Source organism: Protopterus annectens, chromosome 3.part0, assembly GCF_019279795.1.
Source record: "Protopterus annectens isolate FY-2018-M chromosome 3.part0, PAN1.0, whole genome shotgun sequence".
Classification (NCBI taxonomy): Eukaryota; Metazoa; Chordata; order Ceratodontiformes; family Protopteridae; genus Protopterus; species Protopterus annectens.
This window is the reverse complement of record NC_056731.1, coordinates 389049813-389073927: the sequence shown is the minus strand read 5'-3', so window position 1 is coordinate 389073927 and position 24115 is coordinate 389049813. Positions and strand designations below refer to the sequence as shown.

The window sequence follows — 24115 nt, the reverse complement described above, 5'->3', positions numbered from 1 at the left end:
ACAACCTTTGTGTTTCCATCTAGATATTAAGTAAGTTGTCATGTAGCCAATGCATTGAAATATTTTGTTCTTCTACACTTCATTTCGTCTTGACTGGACTCTGGTAATGACAGTTTGGCACCCAGGGCAGCATATTTAATTAAAGTTCCAGTTGTTGTGGTTTTGAGCATAGCTCCACACCTTTCTAGTTGGTCACACCCCTTCCCATTGGCCCAACCCATTCAGCTGCCTCCTGCAGCCCCCCTTTAATTTGAAGTCACCAGCTGCCACTGCTAATAGGGCACTTAAAGATCGAACCAGAGAACATATATATCAAATTAATAGAAGGGATAAAGTTAGTGCACTTTCTAAGCATGTCAGTGACAATGACGATGGACATATTTTTAAGTTTATTGTGATAGGAAAGGTTAATGAGAATATCAGAGGTGGTGATGTCCACAATAAAACTGAGGCCTTAGAAGCCATGGTTTAAATGACCATATACCTCTGAAGCCTATTTTAAAGAAGAGACCACTTTTTCGGTGAAAAAGTTTTTCATATGTGTTTATACTTAGTTTTTAATATATACATTTTTTAATATTGTCAGAGAAATATATATTAATATATATGTTTAGTGCTTATTAGAAGCTAAAAGAGTTAACACATTTCATTCTATTTTATGTACAGCTTAATTCTGTATGAAATTATAAGATGATTTTTCAAACTACAGTATGCTTTCTGAAACTGCAAGATGCACCCTGACCTAGTATTTGCTAGCACAGCAAAATTCATGTTTATGCCTTTTGGAAATGTACTGAGAAGCAGGTGATTATCTGCTAGGTCAGGAAAATGAATGAATAGTGTATGAATAGAACAATACTGTTTTCTATAATATGATTGAATATGAACAATCAGCTCTGTTCGTGTTATGAGAACATGCACAGCTGTGGAAAAGAAGAGATACATGAAACAAAAGATTGCTTGAAGAATCTGTACTTGCTTTGTGCTCGAATTAGCTATAGTACCTTGAATAGTAACATAACATAGTGGGAAGATGTATCTAACCGGTGGTCACCAAGGCCACGTTGTTTTTCTTAGGAGGTTTTTCATAAAATTGATAGTGCAAGCAGAAAATCATGGACAAACAGCTGCTATGAAGTTATGATGTTAAAACTTGTGATCTGTTACGTCAGCTTGGTAGGCAATGTCTTGTTAGAAAATGTATAAAGATGACCTTACTTCCTGATTTTAGTTAGACAAACTCTGTATTAGCACGTTTTTGTCTTCTTGCTGCAAGATTAAAGTGCCTTAACCTGAACCTGCCATGTATTGATCTTTTTGAAGTTTATTTTTTCCTTTGACAGATTGGTCCTTCGGACCGGAAACTCTCTCTCTAGCTCAGGTCAGATGGGCCCGGTGGCATGAAACCGTACAGGGAAGAGGCCACATCGGTTCTTCTGCTCTGAAAGACCTCCGACTGAATTGTCGTTCGAAAGAGGCCAGCCACTGTTTCTGATCTGCGATTGGAGGACGAGTCAACGGTTCCATCAGTGAGACGGTCAATCACGGAGGCTCAGGTAAGGAGGAATTTACCTTTTCTCTGTTTCAGATCAGGGACTTGTTACAGTATTTGTTTTTGTCAGGGAGATTTTGTAAAAATCAGGGACAAAAAAGATTGCTGTCTAGTCACAGATCAGGGAAGCAGGATAGGTAGGCAGTTATTCTAGATAAACTGTGAAAAAAAGAAAAACGTGGTACCACGTGATAAGAAGGGTTACGTAACAATTTCCAACTAAGTTAAGACAACATGGGAAATAAGTGCACAAAAAGATCCCGAGATCTGCCATTAACCGAAGACGCGAAATATATGCAATTACAACGTGCTGATAACGTTAGGTACTATACAAAATGAGTTAATAAATACAAATTTGACGGCAAATTAGACAAACCTTCACTTATCAAACTTGTCAAACAACTTAAAACAGACGCAAAAGGTCAGGTAAAAAAGCAACGCCAATTGGGAGTTCCTCAGGCACACAGGTGGCTTGAGGAAGCAAACCGCAGGGAACAAAAGATTAAAAATTCAAAAGCAATGTTTTTAGACAAAGAAGACAATAACCTAGTAATAGCATTGGCCCCTCCACTTCCCTTTACAGAATATGAAGCGAGTGGACAAGCTGATCCACCTCCACTATACCCAACTGTCCCTGCGAAATCAAAACCGTTTGTCAGAGAGCCTGTCGAGACCAGGTCTCGAACAAGTAACTTAAGAGGGGATATTGAATTGTATGAAATAAATAAAAATTCACGAGCTATGAGTGAAGAAGAGATATGTCCACTCATAGAAGTACCAAATCCACAGGCAGGACAGGACCCAACTCTTCTAGTGTATAGACCATGGACACCGGAAGACATCTGGAAAGCCACAGAGGGAATTCCCCATCCAAAAGTTAATTTTAGAAAATTCCTAGAAGACCTACAGGGTATGAGGTTAAGTTACCATTTAAATGGAGAAGTAGTACAGAAAGTAGTCAGACAAATCGTAGGTCCAGGTTGGCACATGATCAGTGGCAACTGGAATCCCCGTGATGTAGAACATAAGCCACTCCCACATAGCAACGCAGAACTGGATAACAGAGTGAAAGGTCTGACAGACCGAATCTCAGAGAAATAGAAGCCTAGGGATGACTGGACTTTGCATTAATCAATGCATCCAACAGGAAGGTGAAACTGTTGATAGATATTATGCTAGATTATTAGAGTGTTTTAATAACCATTGTGGAATGCAGGTACCTGAAGACCAAACACATGATTCCCCATATGAGCAACAACTAAAGAATGCATTTTTGAAGGGTAGTATTTCACCCATAAGTAGTTTCATTGCAAAGCACATGGTAGATCACCGTACAAGTAGATTACAGTCATTACTTGAATATGCGAGACATGCTGAAAGGCATTTTAATAGCAAAAAGAAAAAGAAAACTCAAGTATTCGCAGTAGAAGACGGAGCAGAAGTCTTTGTAATACAGTCCGGAAAGAAGTGTAAGAAAAATGCCCAGGGAAACAAACAATCTGATAAGCGATCAGAGGAGTTTGAAGAGAGAAAGAAGAGAGGTGAATGTTTTAAATGCGGGAAAAATGGACATTTGGCAAGGGATTGCAGGCAAAACAAAAAGGTAGCCACGGAAGATAAGGAGGGTGAGGACTGACTATATGATAGTCAAGAATCACTAGAAGGGAATAACCAAGAAAAGACAAATGCAAATGTGATAGAAGGAGTACAGAATGTGATAGAAGAAATAGAGGAAGTACAAGAAATCACCGATGGTGAAGAAAACGAAATTTTAGACTTGGCATTATTGAGCCTAGAGCTCTATTTAGCAGACACAAAACCGGAAGTTACACTTCTGGTAGAGGGGAGGGAAGTTAAATTCCTGTGCGACTCAGGGGCTTCACGGACCCTGATACATCCTTCCAAACTACCAGAAAATTCAGAATCACTCGATTATATAGGAGTAAAAGCAGCTAATGGACAGCTGTATCGGGAGCCACTCTCCCATAGCATAGCAATAACTGACCCTGTTTCAGGGATGACCCAAAAGAGCAAAATTGTTGTTTCTGCAAAATGCCCAGTAAATCTTTTGGGCAGAGACCTTATGCAGACATTTGGCATAGCAGTAGTTCCAATCATGCAGGGTATGGAAGCACAGCGACAAATGGATACTTCTGTGGTGCGACCGGAGGGTGAAACATTTTATTGGTACAGCCAGGACTTGGTTACAACTGGTCCAGGGACAGTAACCGAAGAACTGATGAATGTAGCCATCAGTAAATCCCCCTCCCTTGACACTGATAAGCAACATTTGTTGCATTGTACTCTATATTACTGTAGCATATCAGGACCTGATAAAAAATATGAGCAAGAACTGTTTAGAAACCATGCTAACAGATTAGTATTGCGTAATCTGTACTGGGACACAGAAGGAAACAGTGTAGTTAGCTGTTCATTGCCCCAAGAATTCCTAGCACTTTAAAAATCTAATCGATTACCACATGTTAGTTTAACCAAAGACAAGAATGTGAAGTGGGCAGACCTAGGAGAAAAAGTCACAAGGTGGGGAAAAACAGACAGAATTGGAACTGTCAGAACAGGGAGTACAAAAGCAGAAGTTGAATTGGATAACACAGACACACCCAGCTGTGCACTTGCAGGCAAGTGAGGACAGCTGAGTAGCACTCTTACTGGAAGAAGAAGAAAAAGCTTTACGAGGCATACCAGAGACTCTCTGGTCAACAGAGAAATCAGATGTAGGACTTATTCGTACAGCAGGACCAGTTACTATCACGCCAAAGTCAGCATTTAGACCTCAAAAGAGACAGTATTCCTTAAGAAAGGATGCAGAAGTAGGAATCAAACCTATAATAGCAGCCTTACTTAAGGAAGGAGTATTGATAGAATCTCGCGATTCACCATGTAATACACCCTTATTTCCTGTTAGGAAAACAAATGGAGAATGGCGTATGGTCCAAGATTTACAAGCTGTAAATGACACAGTTATACATAGAGCACCTACGGTGCCAGATCCACACACCTTATTAAATGATTTGAAGCCCCAACAGAAGTATTTTTCTGTGGTAGATATTAGCAATGCGTTTTTCTCTATACCAATACACCCTGACAGCCTACATTGGTTTGCATTCACATTTCAGGGGAAAAGGTATACATACACGCGACTACCACAGGGATATTGTGAGAGCCCAACAATATTCTCACAGGAAATGGCAAGTAACTTGTGGGATTTATCCCACCGAAAGGCAGCCAGATTTTACTTTATGTAGATGACATTCTGCTGGCAGCCCCCACCCAGCAAGAATGCAGAGAAGATACCATAGCATTATTACAATTTCTAGCTACTCAAGGACACAAAGTAAACAAAAACAAACTGCAGCTTTGGAAAAAACAGGTTAAATGCCTGGGATATGTAATATCCAAAGAAGGCAGAATATTAGATGAAGACAGGAAAACAGCAATATTACAAGCACCCAAACCGACTATCAAGAAGGAAATGATGTCCTTCCTAGTACGACTAATTTTTGTCTGAGTTGGATTCCAAACTATGCCTTGGAGTCTGTTCCACTGACCAACTTAATATATAAGAAGCCTATGGCAGCACAAGATTCATTACAATGGACACCAGAAGCAGAATCAGCTTTCTGCAAATTGAAACAACTGATAGCATCCTCATTAGTTTTAGGATTACCTAACTATCATAAACGACTTTTCCAAACTGTAGATTGTAAGCAAGGCTATATGACATCAGTGTTAACACAAAAACATGGGGACAAACAACGTCCCATAGCTTACTATTCATCACAACTAGACCCAGTGGCGCGATCCTTGCCCCACTGTGTACAAGCAGTAGTCACAGCTGCAATGGCAGCTCAGGCTTCAGCCTCAGTAGTGTTATTCCACCCTCTCACACTGAGAGTGCCTCATGCAGTCGCGATTATTTTACTGCAAGAAAAAGTAGCATATCTTTGTCCTGCTAGACATCTTTCCTGTATGACTATACTGTTGAGCCAACCTCATATGACAATTGAACGATGCACAACTTTGAATCCGTCAGCCTTGCTCCCGACCCCTGCAGATGGCAAACCACACTGCTGCCTGCAGGAGAATGAGCAAAAAACACTACCTAGAAAAGATCTCACGGATGTTCCCTTGGATGATGCCGAGGTGACATACTATGTGGACGGCTCATGCAAAAAGGGTCCTACAGGGCAGAATCTAGTAGGGTATGCAGTAGTTTCTGATACTGAGATTTTAGAAGCAAAGTCTTTACCACACAACTTATCTGCATAAGCAGCAGAATTGATTGCTTTGACAAGGGCATGTACCTTGGCAAAGGGTAAATGTGTGAACATTTTTACTGACAGCCAGTACGCTTTTTCTACTGTACATGTTTTTGCGCCACAGTGGAAAAATAGAGGAATGATAACATCTACTGGTAAACCGATTAATCATGCGCAATTTATTTTAGATTTGTTAGAATCTATTCAGTTACCTCAGAAAGTAGCTATTTGTAAATGCGTAGCTCATACCAAGCAACAGGACAGGATTTCAAAAGGTAATGCGAGAGCTGATACAGCTGCAAAGCAGGCAGCTTCAGCTTCAGAAGTATTTCTTTTGAGTGAGGAATTACAACCTTCTGAGATTTTACATTTAGAAATGTTAAAAACAATGCAGACACTTACTACAAATGTAGAAAAACAGAAATGGATAAAACGAGGAGCAATTCTTGAGAAAGGGCTGCACATCTCCAAGGAAAGAAAACCAATTTTGCCGTCTAACTTGTTTAGATATGCAGTTTTGTTGAGCCATGGGCAGTGCCATGTCTCAACAGGGGGGGATGGTACAGTTAGTGAATCGAATGTTTACAACGTATGGACTTACAAACTACACAAACATTTTTTGTGCAGCAGGCCATGTTTATAACAGGCATCATGCACAGGGGGCACTGAAGCCTAAGCAAGGGAGTTTCCCTACACCACCGTACCCGTTCCATACTATCTGTATGGATTTCATAGAACTAAACAAATGCGAAAATAAAAAGTACTGTCTTGTCATTATAGATATGTTTTCCAAATGGGTGGAAGCTTTTCCGACCAAAAATCCAGATGCAGCTACTGTTGCAAAAGTCCTCGTTAAAGAAATTATTCCTAGATGTGGCATACCTGAAAAGATCTATAGTGACAATGGCACACACTTTGTAAATCAAACCATACAACAATTGAGCCGTTACTTCGGGATTTCCTTGAAAAACCATTGTGCATACCACCCCCAATCTGCAGGATTAGTAGAGAGGCATAATGGGGTTCTGAAAAATAAGCTTAGGAAATTGATTAGTGAGACACAGAAGAACTGGGTGCACTGTCTGCCTCTGGCACTGTTGAGCAGGAGAACTGTTCCAAATGCACAGGGGTTAACTCCTTTTGAAACACTGTTTGGGAGAGCATATTATATACCTCAGTGGAAACCTCTCATGCCTGCAGACCAGGAGGCTGACAGTTCACTTGCAGAGTATATGAGGAGACTTCTGAATAACAAACAACTTCTGCAGTTAAATTCTGTTTCAGATAAAGAACAGACCAGACCATCGGAAGCAGTAGTACAACCAGGATCGTGGATTTGGGTGAATGTCGTAAAAAAAAGAAATTGGAGTTCTCCGAAGTGGGAGGGACGGTACCAAGTTTTTCTGTCAACACCCACTGCGGTCAAGATAGCTGAACGTGTGTCCTGGATCCATTTGACGCACTGCAAACTGGTCAAGAACTTTGAACTGGCCAAAAACCTTGTTACTGTTATACAACGAGAACAAAATGACCAGGTATAGAGTAAACAGGGATGCAGAACAACCTCAGAAAAATTGCATGATCATCCTGTTAGCTATACTGGTAACAATAATCTTTTTGCTGTGGCCTTTCCTTTTTTCAGCCACACGAGTTTAACTGAACAAACGTGATACGTTACTCATAGACTGGCACCCAAACTTTAACATTTACCAAGCAATTAAATATGTGTATGCTGAAACTTTTAATGTTTCGAACTGCTGGATTTGCACAGCTATACCAACAGCTACGGGGGATTATTAATGAATGCTGTCCCCCTAGGGGTCAATGAGACCTGGGAAAATTTGATTTTTGATACTACACCTATCAAATTACAAGACAAAATAGCATTGTACCTACCTGTTACACAAAAAGGAATTGTATGTTTTTATAAAAATGACACTATTCAGGTGGGTTGGAGCAATTGCAATGTGACTATTTCTTATAAATGTTATACTAAGGCTAATAAGGCAGAAACTATTTGTGATACAAACTATGACTCGTATCTTGAGAAAATGCAAAAAACTGTTAGTGAAATACAGCATAATCCTGTTCTTTTGAAGCAACTTTCTATCATTGATAAGAAAATGTTTCATGCAGGCAAGCATATATCAATACTAAAGTAGAGAATTGTTATTTTGTTTGTGGGAAAAAGGCATACAAATGGCTACCTGAGAATTCGTCCGGCAGTTGTTTTTTGGGTTACCTGGTTCCGGCCATACGACACACTGCAGCTTTGCCTCGAGGGAAAATTCGAAACGTCAGAGAGGTCAGCAGTAAACCTGGAAATCCAATCAAGAGACTTGAGAATCTAGTGGGATGAATCGAAGCAGGATGGAGAAACCATAATTCCATGAAGAACAAAGATAAACTGACACACATGGACTTGAGTGACACTATTATGTCATGGACAGGCATAGCCCCTGCATATGGCGCAGTGAAATCGATTTGGGAGCTGAGAAAACAGTCCAAACTTCTCGAAGTTATGAGCAATGCAACTTTTTCTGCTCTCGAATTAATGACTGATGAACTAAACGCTATGAGAACTGTGGTGCTTCAAAACCGCATGGCTCTCGACTTCACCCTAGCGGCGAGAGGTGGCACGTGCGCTTTAATCAAAGAAGAATGCTGTTCCTATATTCCTGACAACCAGCATGAGATAAACGACCATCTTGAGGTGATTCAGCAAGTGTCAGCCATGACCAAACCAGGCCCAAACCCTCTGACGGACTTTTTCCAGAATTTGTTTGGGGGGTGGGGTTCCATCCTAATGAACATCCTGATTGCCATTTGTGTGGGATTACTCCTATTAGGAGCATGCATTTGTTGTGGTATTCCCTGCAAAAAAAGTTAATCAAAGATTTTATAGGCATGTCAGTTTCTGAGACTTTGTATCAAAGTACTGAAATTGAAGAGTTGTTGAAAACTTTCATAAGTCTAAACTAAATGACTCTCTTAACTGCAAATCCGAAATGGAAGAGGTTAGGAGAAGAAGCAAACTGTTTATGCTTTTGAAAATAGAATAAAAAGTATTAACAGGGGGGAAATGTCAGAGAAATATATATTAATATATATGTTTAGTGCAGGGGTGGGCAAACTTTTTGATTTGTGGGCCACATTGAGTTCTAACATTTGACAAAGGGGCCGGAACAGGAGCAGATAGATGGCATGCTTTGAAAACATCACCTCATTGGGGGAAAAATGCACATCTTGGGATATGGAGAAAACATGTGCTTTAATTTCCAACGAAAATGAAGAAAAGCATTACAATAAAATCTCTGACTTCGAAATGAGTCTTTAAACACTGAAAATCAAATAAATGACCGTTTTATTTTAAAGCACTGAAAGTTCTGTTATCCTTCAGGATATCACCATCACTCTCCTCCTGACTGTCTTTTTTTTCAAAAACGGTAGGAGATGCAGATGTACTTGTCCTGTTCCTTTTATTCAATTTGTTTCCCCGGTGCCAAAAGTCAACGACGACCAGTGCAAGGACAAAACAGTTGCAGCAAGTCAGTCTGTGAAGCGTTATATTTGATCTGTGCGCACTGTTTATTTTAACAACGTGCGTATCACGGAGACACACACATTTTAATGGGAGCAGTGTTGTTGGTCTCCTTTTTTAGCCAGCGCATCAAAGTCTGGAGTTAGTTTTGTTGTGGCGATTCTCAGGATGGATCTGAGGTGTAGGTCTGTTAACTTGGATCTGTGGCTGGCTTTGTTGATGTTCATGACGCTGAAGGTCTGTTCACACATGAAGGTAGAGCCAAACAAAGCCAACATCATCTGCGCTTTTCGCCTTAGATTTGGAAACGCGGCATCATTGAGTGAAGCATAGAGGTCATTTAGTTTCAGAGAGCAGAACTTCTCTTTTAAGGCAGGGTCGGACTGAAGGTCAATCAGTTCGAGCTGAAGCTCCTCTGGAGCTGTTTTGGGGTCTTGTGACAGAGGAAAGGCCACCAATTGAAGTGACTTGTCAATTTTGTCGAAATCCAAAAACTGACGGCAGAATTCTCCGTGCAGTGCATCCAGTGACTCACTGTATTTCTTTACTTTTGCTCCGGCCTCTTTCAGCGTGGCTAGTCTAGGAAAATGAGTGAATGACTTGTTCAAAATCTGCCTGGAGAATAAAGCCAGCTTGGATTTGAAGGCTTTCACGTTTGTGTACATGTCATGCACAAACTGCTCCTTCCCCTGCAGTTTCACGTTGAGCTCATTCAAGTGTGAAAATACGTCCGTAGCAAACGCAAAGTCACACATCCAGCTCTTGTTGCTCAGCTCAGGAAATTCATCAGTCTTCCCCTGCCGCTCCAAAAACACGCCAATCTCCTCTTTGAGCTCCCACACTCGTCCCACACTTTGCCCAAACTCAACCAGCGGACACGGGAGTGATAAAGCAGGTCCTGGTGATCCGCATCAGTTTCCTCCAGGAACGCAATGAACTGACGGTGCTGAAGTCCCCGTGCGCGTATGAAGTTGACGAGTTTCACCACAGGATTCACAACATGATTCAGCTGTAACACCGATTTACATAGAGATTCCTGGTGGATGATGCAGTGGAGGAAAATGACATCCTGGTCAGGGTTTTCATCTTTCACTTTATTCTGGATTCTCCTCAGCAGGCCAACGTTTTTTCCCATTAAATTCGGAGATCCATCTGTGGTGACGTTAACAAGCTTACTCCAGGCAAGCTTCATGTTTTCGATGGCAGCAGACACCCGCTCAAACAAGTCCTCTCCCGTGTTTGTCCTTTCAGAGACTCCATTGTCAAAAACTCCTTATTTCAAAAGTTTTGCTGATTCCTCGGATAAAAATGAGGAGCTGAGCAGTGTCTTTGACATCGTTGCTTTCATCCAGTGCTAAAGAATAAAAGTGAATGACTTCGCTTTTGTTTAATCTGCTGGTGATATCTTCATCTATTAGTTCCACACGCAGTCACTGTCCGCCGTGATAAATTGATTTTCTCAAATTTGTCTTTGGTCTCCGGGCATAAAATACCTGCTGTCTCTACCATACATTCTTTTAAAACTCGCCTCAGGCAGTGGTTTGCTGGCCTTTGCTATTTTGAATGAAAGCATAAACTGGCCTTGGTACTTGACTCTTGAATGGCAGTTTGACGGTGAAAAACTTTGCTGAGCCTTCAAATTAGCTGCCACCTTCTCAGCAGCAGCTTCCCGTTCTTTTGTTGAGAGCTTGCTAGCATAATTAGCGTGCTTTGTGGCAAAGTGACGGCTAATATTATACTCTTTAAAACCGCCACAGTTTCTTGGCATATCAGGCAAACAGCAGATGATCGGTGTTCAGTGAAAAATATTTAGTTGTCCACTCCTTATTGAACACTCGACATTCTCTGTCCACTTTCCTTTTCTTGGGTCCGCTCATCTTCATAGAGGGGCGGTGGGTCAAAGGGTAAAGTGCAAACGTGGAGTAATAGGCCTACGCTTCACCTCAACAAAGCCAATATATCTAGAGTGCGCCATCTAGTGAGGAAACATCAGAATTGCAGGGGAAATAAAACATTAACAAGGTTAATTTATTAAATTTTTTCAAGTTTGGCGGGCCGAATCAAAACGTTTAATGGGCCGCATGTGGCCCCCGGGCCGTAGTTTGCCCATGCCTGGTTTAGTGCTTATTAGAAGCTAAAAGAGTTAACACATTTCATTCTATTTTATGTACAGCTTAATTCTGTATGAAATTATAAGATGATTTTTCAAACTACAGTATGCTTTCTGAAACTGCAAGGTGCACCCTGACCTAGTATTTGCTAGCACAGCAAAATTCATGTTTATGCCTTTTGGAAATGTACTGAGAAGCAGGTGATTATCTGCTAGGTCAGGAAAATGAATGAGTAGTGTATGAATAGAAAATACAGTTTTGTACCTACCATAAATGTAGATGTTCGAGTGCTAATACAGCTGCAGTCATAACAGATGGGTTCTCCTGCCATCAGGCGGGTCCTCGGTCGGCCGAATTCCAAAGTCTAGGTCCAGCGTCGGTTGTCGTCACTTTCTTTCCTGACGTCAGTGCGACAGGGGTACATAAGACACAGCCGACGCCATTTTCTTCAGTCTTTCTTGCCCCAGATGTCAGGTGCCCCCAGAAGGAAGGCACTATATATAAAAATATATATATATATGTAATATATAATCATGCATTGCAATATAATCAAAAAACAGTAGTTGCAAGCAAATACATCATAGAAGGATAACCCAATCAAGTTGTAAGATGAGGAGTTAGCCACTAGGTCTGTACCCAGAGGGGAAGGGGGGAGGGAAACCTGGACTGCAGTTGTATTAGCACTCGAACATCTACATTTATGGTAGGTACAAAACTGTACTATGTTCATCGTGCATACAGCTGCAGTCATAACAGATGGGTAGAATCCCAAAGTTACGCACAGGGTGGTAGGCACTAGGTGGAACTGGGAGGAGCCAGAATGCCCTGCAACACAGCAGTGGCAAAGCCTGCTCTAGTTTTGGAGTATAAAGGTAGGTGGTAGTGTTTTGTGAAGGTATGCACAGAACTCCAAGTGGCAGCCTCCAAAATATCTTTGGTAGGGACTCCTCTGAGGAAGGCTGCAGAGGTAGCTGTGGCCCTTGTGGAGTGGGATCTGATGCCTGCAGGTACAGATTTACCATGAAAGGAGTAACAAAACTGTATGCAGTGGCCTATCCATTTTGAAATTGTCTGTTTGGAAATTGGCTTCCCTTGAGCTCCTACAGCATAGGACACAAAGAGTTGTTCTGATTTCCTGAAAGGCTTTGTTCTGTCCAAATAGTAACGTAGCTGTCTATGGATGTCTAAGGAATGTAGCAGCCTTTCCCCTTTGTTTTGAGGATTGGGGTAAAAGGTAGGTAAGTGTATGGCCTGATTTAAAGCTACCCTGGATACTACCTTAGGCATAAATGACGGGTTGGTTCGTAGGGAAACCCTGTCCTGATGGAAGATGAGAAAGGGCTGCACAGCCATGAGGGCTTGTAGTTCAAACCCCACGAGCTGAGGTAATGGCCAGAAGGAAAGCTGTTTTCCAGGACAAATATTGCAAATCTGTTGAGGCAGCTGGTTCAGAGGGAGGCAAAGTTAATTTTTCTAGACTGTAATTAAGATCCCAGGCTGGTATTGGTTGTTTCCTTGGAGGTCTTATATTCTTAGCCCCTCTGAGAAACTGTCTTAAGAGTGGGTGAGAGAATAAGGGTGGATCAGTGTTGTATTCTGCAGAAATGGCTGAGGCATGGATTTTGATGGAGGAAAATGAAAGTCCACTGTTCAACAGCTCAGCTAGATACTGTAATATCTGAGGCAAATTCAGTTTTCTAGGATCCTGGCCTTTTTCTCATTCCAAGCAAACCCGTTTCCATTTTGCGGAGTAAGCCTTTCTAGTAGATGGCCTTCTGGCCTCCAAAATGACATCCTGCACCTCCTTGGAGAGTAGGGTCTGTTGTGGTGTTAAGGAATTTTCCATGCAGCCAGATTGAGTGTTTTCAGCTGACTGTGAAGAGTTTTGTAGCTGTGCTGAGTCAGTAGAAGAGGCATTAGAGGTAGGATCCAGGGAGGAGAATGTGTTAGGCTCCTCAGGAGTGGATACCAGTGTTGTCTTGGCCAGTCTGGAGCAATCAGTATCATCTTCGGTCTGTCTGCTCTTGCTTTCAAGAGCACCTAGGGCAGAAGAGGCAAAGGTGGGAAGGCGTAAACTGTCCGTGCTGCCCAACTGAAAGAAAGGGTGTCCACTCTCCAGGCCTTTGGATGGAATGTCCTTGAGCAGAATTTTGTCAATTGATGATTCCTGTGGGAGGCAAAGAGATCTATGTCTGGCCTTCCCCACGCTTGGATTATATTTGTAAACACTTGAGGATGCAACTTCCATTCGTGCGGGTCTGTCATATTTCTGCTTAGATTGTCTGCCAGCGTGTTTTCCAACCCTTGCAGGTACTGTGCTTGAAGTTCGATTTGCCATTCCAGAGCCAAGTTCCAAAGTGACATGGCCAGCCTGCACAGGGGGTATGAATGTGTTCCTCCTTGTTTATGTACCACATTACTGTGTTGTTGTCTGTTCTTATCAATAATTGCCCTGGATGCAGGAGATCCTTGAAAGCTGTAATTGCATTTATCACTGCTAGCATTTCCTTTTGATTGATGTAAAGGTGCTTTTCCTTTTGGGACCATTTGCCCTGAATGCACCTGTCTGTCACGTGTGCCCCCCAGGCGTAGTCTGAGGCGTCTGTTGTGATGACTTGATTTGCTTGAGGCTTGCAGAATGGTAGACCTGTGTTTGTTTGGCATGCTTGGGCCCACCATAGAAATTCCTTTTGCAAACATGGGATTAGTGGTATTATTGTTTCCAAATTGTGGCTGTGTTGAGACCATAGGTTTTTTAGGTACCATTAAAGTTTCCTCATATGCAACTTTGCACATGGGATTAGGAGAATGCAAGATGCCATGAAGCCCAGAGCCTGCAGGATTTTCCTTGCAGTTAGCCTGGTACAATTTGCTAGTATTTTGAAGTACTGAGTTAGTTGCCCCTGCTTTTCTGGCATAAGATAGGCCGTCTGGGTGTTTGTGTCCAAGTTGGCACCCAGGAAAATTATTTTCTGAGATGGTGTTAGCCTGGATTTGTCTTTGTTGACTGTGTATCCCAGAGAATTCAATAACCATGTTACATAAGCCAGATGTTCCAGAAGTATGTGTTTGCTGTCCGCTTGGATCAGGCAGTCGTCCAAATAAGGGTAAATTTGTATCCCTTGAAGTCTGCAGTAGGCAATTACTGATGCCAGGCATTTCGTGAATACTCTGGGTGCAGTAGAGAAGCCAAAGGGCAATGCAGAGAATTGATAGTGGATTGAACCTGCAAGAAATCTGAGGTATCTTCTGCAACTTTGTCTGATTGGGACATGCAGGTATGCCTCCTTGAGGTCCAATGTTACCAGCCAAGACTCCTTGCCCAGCATGGGAAGAAGCTGCTGTAAGGTGAGCATCTTGAATTTTGGTACGAGTAGAAATGTGTTTAGGATGGATAAGTCCAAAATGGGTCTCCAATCGGTTCCCTTCCTTGGTACCAGGAATAGTCTGGAATAAAAACCTTGACCTTGTTCGTGAGTAGGTACCTCTTGAATAGCTTTCATGTTCATGAGCTTTGAAATTTGTATTTGAGCCTCTGTCCTTTGACTGTGTGACAGGTTCGGCATGCCTCTCATTTTTGGAAGAGTGTGAAAATGAAATCTGTAGCCTCTGTTTATAATGTCCAGGATCCATTTGTCTGTTGTGATAATATGCCAATTTTTTGAAAATAATGCCAGCTTTCCTCCCAAGGGTGCTGCCAGCTGAGACTTGCTTGGCATGCAAAGGGGAAAGTCATTGGGTTTGTTTCCTGTATTGTTGTGCACTGTCTTCGCCACCTCTTGGTGCTGGAGTTTGCCATTGTCTGCCTCTATATGATCCTTGAGATTGTCCTCTGCCCCTTGTGCCTGTATCTACCTCTTTGGGGCTTGTCCATGGCTGGAAAGGACCAGTTTTTTGAAGGCCAATTTCTGCTAAAACGTGGTAGTTGTACCTGTAGAAAACCTTTGACAGTTTGCATAGATTTAGCTTTTTCTTCCATTTTCCGTAGTATCTCCTCAGCATTAGTACCAAATAATACATCCTTTTGTAAAGGAGCATCTAGTAGTTTAGCTTTAACATGATCAGGCAAGGTTTGTTCCCTAAGCCAGGCATGTCTACGAATGACTGATCCTGTAACAGCAGCTCTACTTGAGGCCTCTAGAGCATCATAGCCACATTGTAAGGTGTGTTTACCCACTTGTTCTGCACTATGCATCATATCCTGCAACTCCTTCAAATCTGGTTGTTCAGGTTGTGACATTTTATTCCTTAATTGTGATAACAGAAACTGCTGATATTTAAGCATATGGAACTGACAATTTAAGGCCCTCATGGCTAGGGTGGCCGAGGTATATATCTTTTTTCCCCACCTTTCTAAGGATCTAGACTCTCTTTCGGAAGGTAATGGATTCTTAGCAGTAGAGGCCTTCATTCCCTTGGGGCCTTGAGAAATGGTTTCAAGGTCAGCATTATGGCTTTTGTAAAGAAATTGGTGTGAGTTAGGAACTCTGTAGTACCTATCAGGCTTGACTGGGGCAAGGAGGCAGGGAATCCGGATTAAGGCAAGCCTCCGAGTAAACATCATCAAGTATGTCCAAGACAGGAGGAATCGCCAGAGGTCTGTGCTGAGGTAGCAAAAGAAATTCCCTAAGTCTTTTCTTGGAATCTGAAAAATCTTGGCCTTCCCAATGGAAGTGTTCCCTCAAGGTATGCAAGGTTTCCCCGAAAGAGAAATCCTCTGGGGGAGATACAGAAGGAATGGACTGCTCTGCATCAGAATCTTCAAAAGGGGAGTACACGTGTTCCTCTTCATCAGAATGTTCTGAAATAATGGAGCCCAGGTCAGAAGAGGGAGAATCTTCCTCCACTCTGGGTCTCTTGTCTGGAGGGGGTTGGGAACCCCTGATAAGAGTAATTAAATCCTCAGCCATTTTGAGCATCTGCTTTTTAGGCATGGGACCTGGAGATGGGCCCTGTGCAACAGGCCTCTTGGGATGCATGGCTGATTTGGACTTAGTAAAGGCCTTTATGGAAAAGGAAGATGAGGGTCTGAAGACACCATGGGTGGAAGTGGACCTGTCCACATTAAGAGGCTCAACACTCACAGTGGCTTCGGTAGCTGTAGTCAGGGTATGGGCCGAGGCACCTGCGGTCTCGGTTACATAAGACACCGCCAGAGAAGTGTCGTCGGTAGTCAGGGGCTGTGTAGGCGCCTCGCTGAGAACCAGACCACGTGTAGTCGGTTTTGGCGGGGTGTCGGTGGAGACCGCGGACCTCGCGTGTCGGTCTTTGTCCTTGCGTTTTTTGGACAAAACGGTAGTCGGAGTCTCCAACGACATTTTATAATCAAAAGCTTTACCAAAAAAGTGCTGGGCGAACTCCGCCCGACGCTTAATAGTGCGTTTATTGAAAGTAGCACAAAAGCGACAGCCCAAGACGTCGTGGTCTGGGCCTAAACAAGGTATACAGAGGGAATGGAAATCCTTATGCGGTATTTGCTTCCCACAAGAAATACAATTGTTAACTTTGTCTGACATCGGTCTGAGGCAAGAAAAGTTTCCCCAACGGGGTACTTAGCTTTAAAGAAGACTTCGGTTTCCAAATTTACGTAATTTCAGGAGCTGGCCGACCGGCACTTGCAAACTGCTTCTGCTTCGGGCACCGCGCGGCAAAAAAGACTGAAGAAAATGGCGTCGGCTGTGTCTTATGTACCCCTGTCGCACTGACATCAGGAAAGAAAGCGACAACAACCGACGCTGGACCTAGACTTTGGAATTCGGCCAACCGAGGACCCGCCTGACGGCAGGAGAACCCATCTGTTATGGCTGCAGCTGTATGCACGATGAACATCAATACTGTTTTCTATAATATGATTGAATATGAACAATCAGCTCTGTTCGTGTTATGAGAACATGCACAGCTGCGGAAAAGAAGAGATACATGAAACAAAATACTGCTTGAAGAATCTGTACTTGCTTTGTGCTCGAATTAGCTATAGTACCTTCAATAGTAACATAACATAGTGGGAAGATGTATCTAACCAGTGGTCACCAAGGCCACGTTATTTTTCTTAGTAAGTTTTTCATAAAATTGATAGTGCAAGCAGAAAATCATGGACAAACAGGTGCTATGAAGTAATGATGTTAAAACTTGTGATCTGTTACGTCAGCTTGGTAGGCAATGTCTTGTTAGAAAATGTATAAAGATGACCTTACTTCCTGATTTTAGTTAGACAAACTCTGTATTAGCACGTTTTGTCTCCTTGCTGCAAGATTAAAGTGCCTTAACCTGAACCTGCTGTGTATTGATCTTTTTGTAGTTTATTTTTCCTTTGACAAATATATATATATTTTTTATACTTTTAACAAAGTTTCATGTGTATTTTCAATGCATTATTATGTATGCTTTTACATTTGTACCACTTTCTTTAAGGAAATGTGTTTATGTGGCTTTAAGTAAAAATATCATGTGAGTCACTGGCTGTTTTGCAGCACTTCTAGAGTATAAAATGATGCTTAAATGAAACATTGTTACACCTGACGAAGTGGGGTACACACCTATGAAAGCGCTAGTGTTGTTTTGTGCTTGGATGTCATCTGTTCTGGAATAAACTACTTTGAAACTGGAATCTGCAGCTTGCTCCTGGTCCTTCTTTGGTTTGTTTACATTTGGACTAGATTTGTTTTTTGGGCCTGGAGACTTGCATTTGGTGGTAGCTATTTTTCTGACTCTCAGTATAAAAAAGTAAGAATATTTAATTATATTAAGAAATGCAGAGTTTAAACAGCAATGTGAAAGGAGACACATTTGGAAAGCACTGAGTATGTCAATTTGATAAGGAATGGATTTCAGGATGGATGTTCCGCAAAATATCAGGAACAAAGGAAAAGAAGAGAACTTATATAAATTGTTAGAGGTGTTCCAATAGTTACAAAAAAGGAGAAAAAGATAATAATGGTAGATTTGTGGTAGTAAGGAACTACTGGCAAGGGTGGAGGATTACGCTGGCATGTATTTGTTTTTCACCTACAACTGCTATCATGAAGTTAAGGAAATTTTGGAGAGAAATAAGCTTTCAGCAAGAAATACTACTTACAGGTGGACACTGGAATTTGGTTTGCAACAATGAGGATGTATGTGCAGGGCCTATAAGGGAAAATATAACAAAACAAAAAAGGGTAGAATTCTAAAGCCATTTATGAAAATATTTGGTATGGAAGACATGAATTCAGTAGTTGGAACTCTAACAAATTGACATATTATTCCCCAAGGTACAATAATTAAGCTAGAGTAGACAGAAATTATGTTTCACAGGAACATGCATTTTTGACAGCTTTGACACACATCCAATAACTATTTCAGATTATGTACAACAAAAAATAAGATAAAAATGCAGAGTACTAAAGTAAAAATGAGATGATGGCTTTTCTCCACCTACCTGTTAAAAAGAGAAGAATTTAAGGAATGGATAGTGGAAAATATTCAAGGGTTATTAGGGAAGATAGAAAGTACTTCAAAAGTTATAGCTAGTTAGTGGGATAAAATGAAAGTGGCCTTTAAAAAAGGGTAGAAATAAAAGCAAAAAAGAGATATGGTTAAGAAGGTTAATAGCCTTAGACAACCATTTGGAAATTGTCTGTTTTGAGACAGGCTATCCCTTCTTCTTACCTTAACAAGAAATGAACAAGTGATCTGAAGATCTGAAAAATTTAGTTTTGTAAAGACAGTACCAGAGTTGTCTGTGGACATCAAAGGTATGGAGATTCCTTTCTCCTTCATTTTTAGGTACAGGAGAGAAAAATGGGAAATGGATATTTTGGCTTAAATTAAACTTGGATTCCATTGTATGCATAACAGAAGGCCTAGTTCACAAGAAACCCTGTCCCTACAGAAAATGAGATAGGGTGACTCACCATAAGGGTTTTCAGGTCAGCTACACCCTTCTTGCAGAGGTCAGAGCAATCAGTAAAACTGTTTCCATGTTAAGAACCTCAAAGTCAGCCAGATTAGCTTGTACAAATGGAGCATGCAAAATTAAGATACCAAGGTGGGGCCACTTGTTATCTAGGTGCCCTCTTATACAAAACTCCTTTCAAAAACATTTTGACAGGAGACTGTATTGAAAGAGAAAGATCCATGTACACACAAGCTGAAATGGCTGATAAATTAACCTTGACAGAGGAATAAGAAACGCCTTAGGACAGTGTCTCACTGAAATATTGTAAAACTACAGAACAATTGGCCCTGAATGGGTACTGGTTATGCTTTGGGCACCAACTAGAAAACCTTTTCCACTTGCTAATATATGACTTTATATTAGCAGGTTTTCTTGCCTCCATAAGTCCGTATTGCAAGTCCTCAGTAAACAGGTGGCTAAAGGGAACTAAGACCCTATCATCTAGGCAGTCAACTGAAGCTGACTGATGTCTGGGTGTATAAAACAACCCTGATCTTGTGTGAGTAGATCTAGTCTCTGAGGAAGCTTGTGGTAATTGTCCTTGGCCATTTCCAAAGAAGGCAGAAGCATGGTTGCTTGCACCACCAGAAGGGTGTCACCATACTGATCTTGGGGGATTCCTTCTGAATTTTTGTAAGTACTATGTTTATTACGGGAAAGGTGGAAAAGCATAGAGGAACAATCTTGTCCAAGAAAAAGAAAAGACATCTATTATCTAGGCCTTCTTGCATGGAATCTTGGAACAGAATTTTGCCTGTTGAATGTTCAGAGAAGAGGTAAACAGGTCTACTTGAAGAAATCCCCACAGATGGATAAAATCATGGAAGACTCCCTGAACTAGTTTCCATTTGTAATGATCTGAACTGGTCCTGTTCAGTTTGTCTGCCCCACAGTTGTGCTCTGATAGAATGCAGGATGCTCGTAGCATGTGGCTGTGCTGTGAAGCTATACCTCAAGCTAACATGGCTAGTCTGAAAAGAGGTTACGACCTGGCAGCTCCATGCTTGTTGATGTACCACTGACAAGTGATTGTCTGTAACCACTTGAAGAGGTTCCAGGAATCTAAGATGGTTCACAGAAATGAGTGCTTTGATCAGGGCAAGCATCTTCTAGATATGTATATGCTTGTGTCTGTCCTTGGTGTCCCACACCTCCCTGCACGTTTATCCCTCCTGAAACTGTTCCTAAACAAAGTTCAAGGTAACTGTGGTGAATGACTGCTTTGGAGCATGGAGGGACAAGGGGAGACCTGGACTCAAGGATATCCATTGTCTCCATCAAATTATGTCTCTTCTGACAAACTCCAGCACTGGGATTTAAAAATATAAATGGTGTTGATGCTGGGATGAAAAAGATTTCAGATACCACTGTATCTTTCATATGTGAAGTCTTGCCAGGGGTATCATGAGGATCACAGATGAAATAAGACCCACAATCCTAAGACATTCCCTCATGGTGACCAAAGTCTGAGTGGAAAACCTTAGAAACAGATCTAGATGAAAATCACAATCCTGTGTGAAGATGTCATGAAATATTTTTAAATGTTCTCTTGGAATCCCAGCTTGTGTAAGAGTTCTCTAACCCAAGAGAGAGAGAGAGAGAGAGAGAGATTCTTGACACTTTAAAAAAAGACTCTGCAAAGATAAGCAAGTCGTCTGAATGTAGAAAAATGCGGCTATCCTGTAGCATGCAATGAGCTATAACTGCAGCTAGACACATTGTTAACACTTTTAGTGCAGTGGATTGTCCATAGAGTAAAGTAGAGAACTGATAATGTCATCTAGAAACACGAAACCTTAAGAAATGACTGAAGTCTGGATGAATAGGGATGTGATAATAAGCATCTTTTAAGTCTAATGTTACCAAGACAGGAAGAAGAGGTAAGAGGGTGTGAAGCGACTTCAATTTGAGTTTGGGCACTATCACAAATAGGTTTAGGAAAGAAAAACCCAGAACTGGTCTAGAAGCATTTTCTTTCTTTCTTTGGCACCAGGAAAATCCTTGAATAAAACCCCCTACCCCACCTGGTTAGGAGGAACTGGATTTATCACCCCTTGAAACAGCACATGATGAATAAATGAGGAATGACCTCCTGGAAATGAGGAATTTCTTCCCATTGTCATCTGTAACCTCGATGAATGACTTTTCAGAACCTATCTGTTGGAAACTATCTGTTGTCAAGAGAAAAAAATGGTGATTCAGACTTTCTGGAACAAATAGGAAAAAATAAGGAACCAGTGTGGGAAGGATCACAATGTCTCTTGATTAGTCATTTAGACTTATTAGACTGTCCTTTGTTTTGGGAGGTTCAAGTCTTCTTTTTGGAATCCCCTTGCCAAAACATCTGCTTATCTGCATTCTGTTGAGATTGTTTAATCTGCTTTTTGCCAAAACTCGATAATGAGATAGAAAATCCCTTGGACAATTTGGAAAAGGAGAACTGAAAATCTTGGAGATTCACTGAATGAGCTTGCTCCTTTCATCACACTCTTTGATCAGCTCTGCAGTAGACGGCCAAGCACTACATCTCTATACAAGGGTGAATTTTAAATCTCATTTATATCATCATCAGAGACGTTCTGAGAATGTAGCTATGCAAACCTCCTGAAAACAGTACCAGAGGCCATAGTCCTGGAAGAACCACCAACAGAGGCATACACACACGCTGTTCACAATGAGTAGTGACTTGTCCAACAGAATAAACTGTTATATAAAACAGATTTTTTTTTTCTCACAAGAAGAGCCTGTGGGTAAAACATTCCTCATGCTTTCACAATTAGTCACAAACTTGCCTGACAATTCAAAATTCTGAAATCAAAGTTGCAGAAGTATACAGGTTTACCCCAATTGCTAGCAATAATCTTCCCATCCTATCAGGAAGACTAGGACTGGAGTTGACTAGGTGCTTAGCAGCAGTGGGATCAACTAGAGCTATAGCTGCTGGGTCAAGTTTGGGAAGAGTGTATAAAAATTTAAAAGAATTAGGAACTTTATACAGTCCATCTGGCTTTTCAGGGAAAACTGGACAACTATCAAGAAAAATGCAGGCAGTAACACACACACATCATCTAAAGCAGACAGAATAGAAGAACTGGGTAAAAGTTCAGGAAAATCCCTCGGTAACAGCTCACAGTATTTTCTGAGCGACTGTGAAATGTCAGTGTTCTCCCAGTTAAAACACTGGCACATTCTAGCAACATTCTCAGAAAAAGAGAAACCCCTGCACTGAGAATCAGAAATTTGAGGAAAAAAACTTGAATATGTCCCTTTATTTTTCTGTTCAAATTCAGAATGTTGAATTTCTCTTTCTTTTACCAGAAACTACTTTACAAGATAGATCAATAGCCTGAATTAAACCCTGAGCCAGATCCTGGAAACTACTCCTATCCAAGGAAATTTGAGGAAGAGAAGATACATGCTTGTTTTTCTATTTTTTTTTTTTTACGTGAAAAATGGGGCCAACCACGTTACTTATGGCACAATAGGGAAACCTTCCCTGTTCTCTCTCCTAGGACCAACAAGAATGTCTCTCCTTCACCCACTGAGGAGACCTCAACAACTGCAGAGTACCCCTTGGTCTACAGTGGCTGTAGGTGCTACACCATACAGATCCAGATTAAAAGATGAGTGGTCTGAGGTGCAACAAATGGCCACAGCATACTCACCCACCTACAGCTAGGGAACTTACTAGCCTGTTGTGGTGGCAAAGGTCATTTGTTTAATTTGGTCTTTTTGTGGCCGGAAGGACTGAACATGGGACAGGTAGACTGGTGGTCAAGCTGAAAAACATAACACTTTTAGCTATAAAATAACATTCCTGAAGAGGAAAGTGATAAAAGCAACACAAATAAGAAAATTAAAGTTTTCTTTTTCCCCTATATGGAACTTATCTGCTCAGCACAAGCCAACCGTTATTCCTCAAATGCCTCAGGGGAGAGTACTCTTTGGCAGCAGTAAAGTTTTGAAAGGCTTCGCACCCAGACTTGTCTTTTACTCAGCTCAGCTTGAGCTGCCTGATAGTTTGGGTGTGTTGAAGGTGCCCTGAAGCTTTAGAAGCTGTTATATCCTTTGCAAGATATAACCCATATAGGCACGTCTATGGCAGCAGTGATCAATATGATGAACATCAGCATGGTACTAACCTAAAAATTTCTAAGCTTTCAGTCCAAGTACCTATTAAGTGGAGTGCCCTGCCTTGTCTGGGCAGCAGACTGCAGTGGATTGGCAAGGTCTTTAAATTGTCTAACCATATGAGCACTTGGTGACAGATCCATTATTGCCTTAGCCAGCACAAGATTACAAGGCTAAGTCTTGTCTTTTCTTTTCTCGCATTCACCATGGCTTTTGGAGTGACTGTGAATAGGGTAAGAACATACAGAAGACCCAAACCAAATGGACAGAGAAGGTGTTGGCAATCAAACCTTCAAAGCAAGGGGCTCTGAAAACAGAGTATCTTCTGCTGGTAAATGTCTTGGTATGCAAACAGTTTTACATCTGGAGTGACCCATTTGTCTGCTATATCAAAGAAGACTTTCTGTCTGCCAAATCTGCATTTGTGCAAAACTCCTAAGGTTCTAGTGGGTGGTATGCCACTGAGATTTATTTGCAATGGAAGTAACATGTTTGTAAATGTAAGTCTAGGCTGATGGTAAGGCCTTAAAGCTGCATGGCCAACCTAGCAAGAGGATAAAAGTA

At 41.5% G+C, this 24115-nt stretch overlaps 1 protein-coding gene across 2 annotated transcripts in view; it reads right to left on the bottom strand.

Annotated features, from left to right (window-relative positions):
* The window catches only part of VPS41 (VPS41 subunit of HOPS complex), a 2347711-nt gene that overhangs the window by 2065049 nt on the left and 258547 nt on the right, over window positions 1-24115 (bottom strand). The gene's annotated exons all lie outside the window — the stretch shown is intronic.